This window comes from Myotis daubentonii, chromosome 10, assembly GCF_963259705.1.
Source record: "Myotis daubentonii chromosome 10, mMyoDau2.1, whole genome shotgun sequence".
Classification (NCBI taxonomy): Eukaryota; Metazoa; Chordata; class Mammalia; order Chiroptera; family Vespertilionidae; genus Myotis; species Myotis daubentonii.
The window spans coordinates 22,092,561-22,102,726 of NC_081849.1; the positions used below are offsets into that span (position 1 = coordinate 22,092,561).

At 47.4% G+C, this 10,166-nt stretch overlaps 1 protein-coding gene across 1 annotated transcript in view; it reads left to right on the forward strand.

Annotated features, from left to right (window-relative positions):
• SND1 (staphylococcal nuclease and tudor domain containing 1) overlaps window positions 1-10,166 on the forward strand; it is a 457,273-nt gene that overhangs the window by 380,278 nt on the left and 66,829 nt on the right. The window lies entirely within an intron of this gene.

Below are 10,166 nucleotides of genomic sequence, written 5' to 3' on the forward strand. Positions count from 1 at the left end.
GAGTCGCCAGTGGGGAACTACTGAAGCAGCACTCTAGAGAATCACCAGGGAGACCCCTCCATCTCCCGCCAAGCTAAACAAAGCCTGCCCTTGCACTGTTCTGAATCACACCTCACCAGCTTCACTCCTCCTTCCTGGCTCAGCACAGGGCACTGCCTTCCGGGAAAGTCCTGAGTGTCAGCAAGAGAGGCATTTGAGGAGAAACCAACTCATGTAGGAAGCGGGAGTGCCACTCAGTCATCTTTTAGGTAGAAAGGAAAAGGTCATCAGAGCCACATGGGGCCTGGGTTGGATTCTTGTTGATTCGGTCTTGCTGCGACAAAGGGGCCAGCTCACCGGGTCCAGCACTGGACACTGCCAACCCCATCCAGCTGACAGCCAAACACAAAGACACGCATGCTCTGTGTACACAGACGGGTCTGCATGTCAGCATGAGCCCATTTTTAGCCCTTGCCCAGAAAGGGCGGCCTACAACACAGTAATTTAATTAGATTTGCCTCCCTCCGTGGCCCACATATTTGAAGATGTTTGGGGGGAAATGAATCTGGCTAAGGAACATTACCCTGCCGCTCTGCACTGCCCCAGAGCTGAGCCACAGTGCCGTAAAGGGTCTCGCCATCCTGAATATGGCCCAGGGCATCTGTCTGCACTGCAGGCTCTCTGGCCAGGATGACTGCTGGCACATCTGGCACGGCAGCCTCTGGAAGCAGCCCGCCTCCATCACAGGGACTCCCCACCCCCTATTTTGCAGCAGCCTCAGCAAAGCCTCGGCAAAAACTAGAGCCACAGTATTAGCTCTCCCCACTGATTTCAGTGTGTGGAAGAGAGAGGCAGAATGAGAGGACCGCACCCCTCAACTGATACCGCAGCCTCAGTAACAGTTATCACCCCAATTTCAGTGTCACTTCTGCCCTGAAAATGATAGTTATTTAGGGACTTGAAATTGATTTCCCCTACTCTTGCTTCCAGAGAACTTATTACCATGTTTTATATCACAGATGCTCATCAGTTGTTGTCCATTATGCCTGTGCTCAATCCATATCCTTACTCCACACCCCACAGGCCTCTGCTTGCCTCCCAGCAGCCAGCGCTTGTCTTGCATTGAGTTCAGCCACTCCTCAGGAGGCACCTCAACTTTTACTTTCTCTTGTCTTCTCCCTCTTGTCCAGAATGTCTGCCCTGTCTTCTTATCACTTACCTCTCACCTGTCTCTCAGCCTTTTATGTCCGAGGTCAGCAGTACCATGCTTGGTGGAGAAGAGCATTCTCTTTGGTTAGCTCTCTCCACCAAAAGCACATCCTCCTGGCTGCCTAATCTCTCCTGCGTAATGATAGCAGCACCTCCGAGATAAAGGGACTTTCTCTGGCACAGCTTGTATCAGCACCAGCAGAACATAGGCTGTTGCTTAGGAGTGGGAATCATTAGAGTCAGACCATTATTGGAGGGGACTGGTCTCTAGGGGCGCTAGCAGAAATTACCGCTCCTTAATAGATGGAAACTCATTTACTTGAACCCCCCGCCCTCCTCTTTATTTCTCTGCATTCCCCACCTCCCTTCTCTTCCTGGCTTTGAAGTTGAAAAGAGATGTAACTCCACCAATCCAAGATGGCAAATTTCTGCTAAATTGACTTGGTTAAAAGAGAACCTTGGTTGAATGAAGCTGTTCTTTTAAAATGTTTCTGTTGGGACTTCTCTTGAAACCATTGTGAAGATGACAGGACAGACTCTAATTAAATGTGCGTGATAAAATTATAGCCAGGGCCACTTTGTTTCCCAAGACAGTCTGTTGAAATGTTCACTAGCTTCTTAGACCTGTTTCAGAACAGGCCTCAGAGCTTCCTAGTACCAGGGAAGGCAAGGGAGTTCCGGAAGCAGGACTCCTGACTTCTCTGCTTCTCCAACGGTCCTCTTGACCTTGAATGGACCTCTGACATGATTTAGCTTCTGCAAGCCTTCCGCACGCAGGGATACATGTTCTTTTTTAAATATATATATATTTTTATTGATGTCAGAGAAGAAGGGAGAGGGAGAGAAACATAAATGATGTGAGAAAATCATTGATTGGCTGCCTTCTGCACACCCCCTACTGGCGGGGGCGAGGGTCAAGCCCACAATTGGGGCATGTGCCCTTGACTAGAATCGAACCTGGGATCCTCCCGTCCGCAGGCCGAGGCTCTATCCACTGAGCCAAACCAACTAGGCCTATTATTTTTTTTAATCCTCACTCAAGGATATTTTTCTATTGATTTTTAGAAAGTGGAGGAAAGAGGGAAAGACAGAAATATCAATGTCATAGAAACACATCAACTGGTTGCCTCCTGCATGAGCCCTGACCAGGGCCAGGGCCAGGGAGAAGCCTGCAACCAAGGTCCGTGCCCTTGACTGGAATCGACCTGGGACCCTTCAGTCTGCAGGCCTACGCTATATCCTCTGAGCCAAACCAGCTAGGGCCATGTTCTTTGTATTTTTTTAATGTGTTTTTTTTAAATTGATTTTAGAGAGAGGGGAAGGGAGAGGGATGGAGAGATAGAAACATTGATGAGATTGGCTGTCTCCTGCACACCCCCTACTAGGGATTGAGCCCTCAACCCTGGCATGTGTCCTGACCGGGAATCGAGCCCAGGACCTCTTGGCTCATAGGACAACACTCAATCCACTGAGCCACATAGACCGTGCAATTCATGATCTTTACCTTACAGCTCTTCGCTCTTGTAGGGAAGGGAAGGGCAGTGTAAGCAACAAATGCTCCTTTTAATTTATAAGCTGTTTTGGGATGCCATAAGAGCTCCCATGCTCTAGAACACTTGTGATAGGAGAGAAGGAAAACGTTGCCTTATTCCTCAGTTCTAGCTGTCTGAATAAAGTCATGATGGGCACCAACTGTCTCAGAGCATTAAACACAGAAAAATGCTGGCATAGAAGGACTTGCCCTTCTCTTCCTCTCTCTAGAAGCAAACTGGAAGGGATTGCACCAAATTGCAAACTCCAGGGGGCACTAATCACTTTGTAGTTTCTGTAAATGGCACCCCCTGGAGTTGTAAATCATGGTGGGACCTGCTGGTAATAGTGCTGGATTGATAACTCAGAGACCAGGGACTGTTCTCTGCGTCACCAGCGATGTGACACTGGGAACGTCACATCTTCCCTTGGCTTCATTTTCCTGATAAATAAAATGAGGAGGTTCGCCTAGATTTTCTGAACTAACTTGGAAGCTCCCTTCACTGTCTCCATATCTCTGAAGTTAGATGTCATAAAACATCATTCTTTCCTCTGTGTCCATTGCTGTCCCAAGGTCGACCAGCCTTGGTAACACACCCATGATGTGAAGGTGCCCTCAGCTGACTTGATACCACTGGGACAGCAGCTGTGGACTGAAAACAGGAATGTGGAAGAGGGATTAAAGAAAGGGAAAGCTACCCTGTAGGCACAGTGGCTGAAACAAGAACATGGAATAGGCCAATGACTTATTCTTCTTGTGTTCATATTTCTGTGTCTTCAGGACCTTTTCTCTCACACACATAGATACAGCATACCCAGTAATTGCAATTACTTCCCTTACAAGAGAAACGATGAAATGCAAACATGCTTTCAGATATCTCAGTCTGGCCATATCCCCCCAATTCTCCTCTCCCAATTTCTAATTTAAAAGTTGTCTTCCCTTTCCCTGGTCCCTAAGCAGTCTCTTTCTTGGCACTCCCTCCCTTCTTATTCCAGACTTTCCCAATTCATCCCCTTAAAGAGATGAATTGGAAGAATATGCTGTCATGTCTGGAGGAAGCCATTGTCAATTCACACAGGCAGACACTAATAGGATAAAGTATTATCCGACTTCCTTTACGTCCAGAAATTAAGTCTTCTTGCAATGGTAATAGATTATAACCTGTAACCACGGCAGCGGTGGGTTGCAGGAACAGGCTGTTAGTGTCTGAGGCCTCAGCCTCATTTTGGGGACTGTGCTGGGCCCATTGTGAGGGATGTGCTGAGCATTCCTACAAACACGGCTGCACTATCCAGGGAACTGCCTCTGCAGAGAGCTGCCAATAACTCATTCAGTTCCCCTACAGGGTGCAATCCGAGTGGGAGAAGCTGGGTGCAATCCGAGTGGGAGAAGCTGTCTCAGTGGTTTTAATGAACCTGGATGAGTGGGTAGGTAAAGGGGAGAAGCCAGGGCCTTGAAGACTAGGAAGAAGTAGCCCGAGGCCAGGAAACCAAACTTTGCACAGGAAACAGTTAGTGTGTGAGAGCCCTTCTCAGTCATCCTTGCTGACTCATTGAGCAGGCAGAGTGACTTATCTAGTGAATAAATCAACACCAGCACAGACTCGGGGAAATCGGGGTTGAGACCTTAAAGGAACTGTTAGAGACTATAGATTAAGGACTTGCCTTGGAAGAGGAAACAGCATGAGAACTGTTGGCGTAAAGAGCCATCAGTCTTCTGGAATGGAGTACTCTTGCTGGATAGCCTAGGTCCCCCCATGGCAGACGATTGCACGTAAGAGGGGGCCGGGGAGCTGATATGGGGGTTAACTGGCGTATGCTTTCTATTAGTGGGGGTATAGGAAGGTGGGTGCGTAAGAAAGAAACAAGTGGATCAAGGACTCTTCCTTTGCTATTTAGCAATTAATCTAAACTTTAGTGATTGCTCCAGAATTGTTCCTAGGTGCAGATGGCATGGACTTGAAAGGCCAAGTACTACTTTGGTCCACATAGTCTCCACACCTGGCATTAGAGTAGCCTCTCATCTCAACGCTTCCCTGCTGTAGGCTCAAAATCTTCTTGATGGGGTAAGCTAGAGAAGACAATGCCATCCTTTCAAATGCTGACAATGACCAGAGAGCTTCCCCTGCAGGCCTAGGTCTAATCTCTGACTCACTGCCAGATCCATGTACACTGAACTCCCAGTCATCATTATTTTTTATGGAAAAACATGATTTATATAACGCCCTCCCTCTGGAATAATACTCTCTTTGTAGATGAAACAGGGAGTTGCACCCTCTCCTCACCCTTCTTGGCTATGCCTTAATAGAAATGAGGGAGCGTTCACAGGAGCCCTGAATAAACCTATCAGGGTTAGATTATGGCCCTGAGGGCCGGTTGCTTCCCCCAAACAGTGGACAGCCTCCAGTTTCAGGAACAGGACTGTTGTGGGTAGGTGATATGGCCCAAATACTGATAGCAAAGCTGGTGTGGACCAGAAGATAACACCTGTGGTCATCCTAAAAGCTAATTCTGCCTTCATTAGGAAATAAAGATGCATTCTTTCTTAGGCCTCTCTTGGAAAGTTGATCCTCCCTGCTTTTCTTGTCTGTTCCATGCCATGAATTTCACACTAACAGTCCTCCCCCATCCAGGGTCCAGCCAGCCTCTTTCTTGATAGGGTAGAAGAATCTCCCTGGCGTTCCTCTTTAACTGCATTGCAGACCCTTAGCCTGTGTATCTGCCATATAGCTCCATTCTGCTCTCATTTGCTCAAATGATGGTGATTTTTTCCTGCCTTTCTTTTCCCCAAGCTTTCCAATACTGCTTTAAAGCCCCAACAGCCCTTTTCTCTTCTGCCTCCTGGTGCCTCTGCCCTCCCCACCCCTACCCTTGGTAAGGCAACCTAGCAGAGAAACAGGGGTAGGTGGAGAATACTCCAGAAAGCGTACCCTCTTAGTAAGGGACCAAGGCTTCCTTGGTAGATATGTTCTATCCCAGCCCTTCAGCTTGTGCACCAACAGCATCTTTCCTTTCTTCCTGCTCACCACAAGGAAAGATAATCTATTCCTAGACACAATGCCACAGGCCACTATAGAGCTGGATTAGGGAACAGAGCACAGGGCAGTGTCTTCTAGGAAGAAAAGTACAACCTAACTTTCCCACAGTGCTCAGGCTCATAGATGGTGCGATCCTGCTGTCCCTGACCACTGGATAATCACCTCTCCTCTCTGGAATAGCTCAGTAGGCCTTTTCTCTCCCTTTAGGCGTGGATGGGATTCAGGAGTAAACGTGGTGATGAGGGCTAGGCAGTTGGCCTATCCCCTTAAATATATCATGAAATAACTACCAACTATGTAGCATTACTAGGTGATGTCAGCCACTGTAATAAGTGTAATTTTATATCTATAATTTCAATTCTCACAGTAGCCTATGAAGTAGTAAGATAAATTCTAACATTATGTCCATTTTACAGATAAAGAAACAGTATTTGTCCAAAGTCACACATCTAGTAAGTGATAGAGCAAGGATTCAACACAGGAAGACTGGCTCCAGGTCTATACTTAAAAGTGCTCTGCTATATTGCTTTGCAGATATGTATATTCCACTGATCTGTTCCTGGAGCCTTTATCCCTACTCCAAGAAGCAGTTTACTTCATTTTAATTTAAAGAAAAGACAAAACAACCTTAATCTACTGCCCAAACCATTCTTCCCTCTGAGGGGAAGGGTACTTTCTGAACAGATGGAGACCAAGAGAGGTGCTTTGAGACAAAGGCTGCCTTACAGTTTAGCTGAGGCAGGATTTAGAAATGGCATGAACAGTGCCTGTATTAGCTGATGGCATAGAGCGCTGAGTGCTAGCAGAGGAGATAAAATCAGACATATGTTTGGCTATATATATTCTCTCTCTTTCTCCTCTCTCTCTCTCTCTCTCTCTCTCTCTCTCTCTCTCTCTCTCTCTCTCTCTCTCTCTCTCTCTCCTCTCCCCCCACCCCTTTCTCTTTCCTCTTCTCTAATTTTAAGTCCCTGCTGCATTGCTGCAACAAAATGCGGAAGCATTAATTATGCACTCTGGCCCCCTGAGGTAGTGGCCCACTCAGCCCTCTCCCAGTCTATTCCATCTCCACTGAAGGAAGCCAGAACTCTACTACTAATGGCCATGGACTCTGGACCTCTTGGTTATGTTGTTCCACCTAGCACCCAGGAAGTTGCTAGCCTCAGTACATGTTAAACAGCCACGATAAAGCTCATATCTCTAGGCCTTAGAAACTAGCCTATCTACTCTACCTTCACTGAAAATAGGAGGCAGCCTTACACTGAAGAAAAGGCCCTGGAGCAGATGATGGGAGTAGCAACACAGCATGACATTTAAAGAGCTAGGGCTGGGGTAGGTACAGTGGAGGAGAGGAGTTAAGGAGCCTGCCAAGAGACTGATTGCTGAGCCAAATAGAAACCACTCCACTATGGAGAACTTAACCTGATGGGTGCTTTAAAACCTCTGTCAATCCTCTACTCTGCGAAGTTCCAGGGCAGGGAGAAGGCCAAGCCACCTTCTCCACTGTGAACCCACTACCTTATCTACTTCACTCTTTCCCTGGCAGCGGCTACCCTCTGTGGGCTCCTGTAATTTCTGTTTGCCCCTGAACCTGAGAATCAGGAAGCTGTTTCATGCAGTTCTGAGAATCTAGCTCCCTAGTGAGCACAGAGTTGTCTTGGGCCAGCTGTCAGGCCCCTGCGGTCAGAATTCTGGTCAGGCCTTGAGGACAGTAGAGCCAGTTCTGAAAGAGATGGAGCAGCTCTAAGAGGAAGGAGAACACAGAGGTATCTGTAAGAAGGTCCCATTTCACTGCATATTGGACAGGAAAGAAATGTGTTCTTGCTAGCCAGTAAGGGCCCAAGTAAGAGCACATTTGGCTTGGGAGTCAAAAGAGCTGGGTTTCAGTCCCACCTCTTCCACTAACTAGCACTGTGACCTTGGATATATCTTTCAGTTTCTCTGGGGCTTGGTTTCCTTGACTGTCACATGTGAAGGGATTAGACAAAATGATTTCTCATGGCCTTTAAAAAAATCTATAATGAATATTCTCTAACAGCATATAATCGGCAGTGGAGTCTTCTAACATGTTGCTAAAACGTTGCCCCTGAAGAGCTACCAACCCATGTTCCATTCTCAGGTAACAAACACTACAGTTGGACCAAGCTCTCGGATGAGTCGCTAACACAGCTGCTCTTTCAGTGCTTGTGGGACTCCTCTGAAGAGTTGTCCCAAGTACCTGCTGCAAAGGAGGGTTGCTGCTCTAAAAGCTGAAGTGGTGCTTAGGTCGAGGAGTAGGCCCAGTGGGGAAAGGAACTGCCTACCGCCTTCCAGGAACCATGAGCTTAGTCCCCCGCACCCCCCCCCCCAACTCCTTTGAAGTTTTTTCTGAAAAGCACTTCTTCCTCAGATTCCAAGTCCTACATTTGCTCCACCCCCACGACAAATGCATTTGTTCTTATCGCTCTTCCCCGGGAATGTTTCAGGCCCATTTTCTTACCTCTCCAAGCAGGTCTTTGTTGGGCCACAGACCCTTTGTTATGCCAGAGATACTGTAATTCCCTGACCGCCCAAATAGCTGTCAAAAAAGGAAGGGTGTTAGGAAATTCCTGAAGCAGCAGCTTCCACAATTGCCTCTGGAACTGTTCTAAGCAGCCTAGTTGTGCTTTGCGGCACACGGGGGCCATTTCTTGCTTTTTCACCTGGGCCTGGCCAGGTCCCGCCTTTCACTCTGCCGCAGTTTTCTCTCCTTATTGGAGGTGGGGAGCCCAGAAGTGTGAGTGGCAGTTTCTGTGTGCCCAGGCATATATGCTTCCACAGAACCTGATTCCCAGAAATGGTGTCTATACACCCAAGAGATTAAGAATTGGCCCTTTCTTAGGCATTTCTAAGCCAACTGCTGCAAAGTGCTGCCTGCCTCTCTCCCTGCTCTGTGCCAGAGATAGCACACCCACTCAGTCCCGATTCCCTGCATTAGTATAAACACTAGCGCTGAAGAGACGCAGGGTCCCAGCTCAGGCAGCCTCCCCGGACGTCATTCCTCAGTACGCATCAGGAGACAGACACCCACCACCACAATACATGTTTGACTGTTTAACGTCCAGAACCAAAGCAACACTGCCTGTGGGAAATTCAAGCCAAACGGCATTATTGCAGACCTCTGAAATCCAGGCCCCGGGGTCCCCGGGGTCGGACTGGTGCTGCCTGAGCAGCTTCTGCTGAGGCGGCATTTACCTTTTGGCCGGGTCCCAACAGCTGGAGCTGACCCATTTCCCCTGCCTTCCCAGGGCATGAAGAATTTGGTTCTACCCCCAACAAAGCCAGGGACTAACACGCTCAGCTCATGGAAGGTGCACTAGAACTGGGGCGCTTTTATTTAAGCTAAGGAAAGGCTGTTGACAGCTTTAGCATTTTCCCATACTTTAAAAAATGTAACATTGTTTTCTCCTGCCACCTTACCTCTCCCCTCCTCCCCTTCCCTTTTTTTTTCTTTAAATAGAAATGACTTGTCAATGCTCATAAGAATTTATAGGTTCAGGGTCTTACTCAAGTTAACCTTTTGGGAACATTGAATTAAAAATTGAACAATATTTATTAAAATACAAAAATACACTTTTCTCACATTACAATCAGTGTTCTGTTGTTGGCATTCCCCCCCACCCACCCCACCCCCTTTCAAATCCGAACCCTTTATTTCCTTTTTAAAGCTAAAATAATAAATGAAAGAAATTACAGCATTAAATGGACCAGAATAACAGAGATCTCTGCCTTCCCCACACATGCCCAGCCTTTATCTCCCACCTCCTCCTGAGGTTGGCCTGGGAGAGGGAAGCCTTCCCCCCCTTGTGCTGCATCCAACAGGACTCCATGCAGAACTTACTTTTATGTACATGTGTATCACTTGTTTTTCCTGTGGATTTCACATCTTTTTGTGAAAGGCTTTATTTTACTTTAAATGAGCCTGTGTCCTTGTTCTCTCTCCTTTTTCTTCTCTACTTGTGTTCTGCCCCCACCCTATCACGACAACTAGTTGACATCAGCTGTAATAACCCCTAATGAATCAGCATTTAGAATAGTCACCAAATCACAAGCATGAGAAAAGCTTCCACTCCCCCAAGCTCCCCACTCCCAGCCTCCTTCCTCTCCACCTTAAAACAAAACCATTTTCAAAAATCATAAAATGCCATCATTGTCTACAATCATTTGTCAGATACTGGGAACAACAGGTGGACATGGCACAATGCTAATTTATGGCCCCCTGTGAATACGTTCTCTCCGCTTCTGCTCTCCCTTCCCACCCCCTCTGTTGCCGCACCCACTTCAGGGGCCTCCTCCTTCTCATGGGAAACCCTGAATAGACACTTGCCTTGAACAGATTGGGTTAAGCCCAACTGCAGGAATCTGGTGCAGAGTGGAAGCACTGGGCTGAGAGCT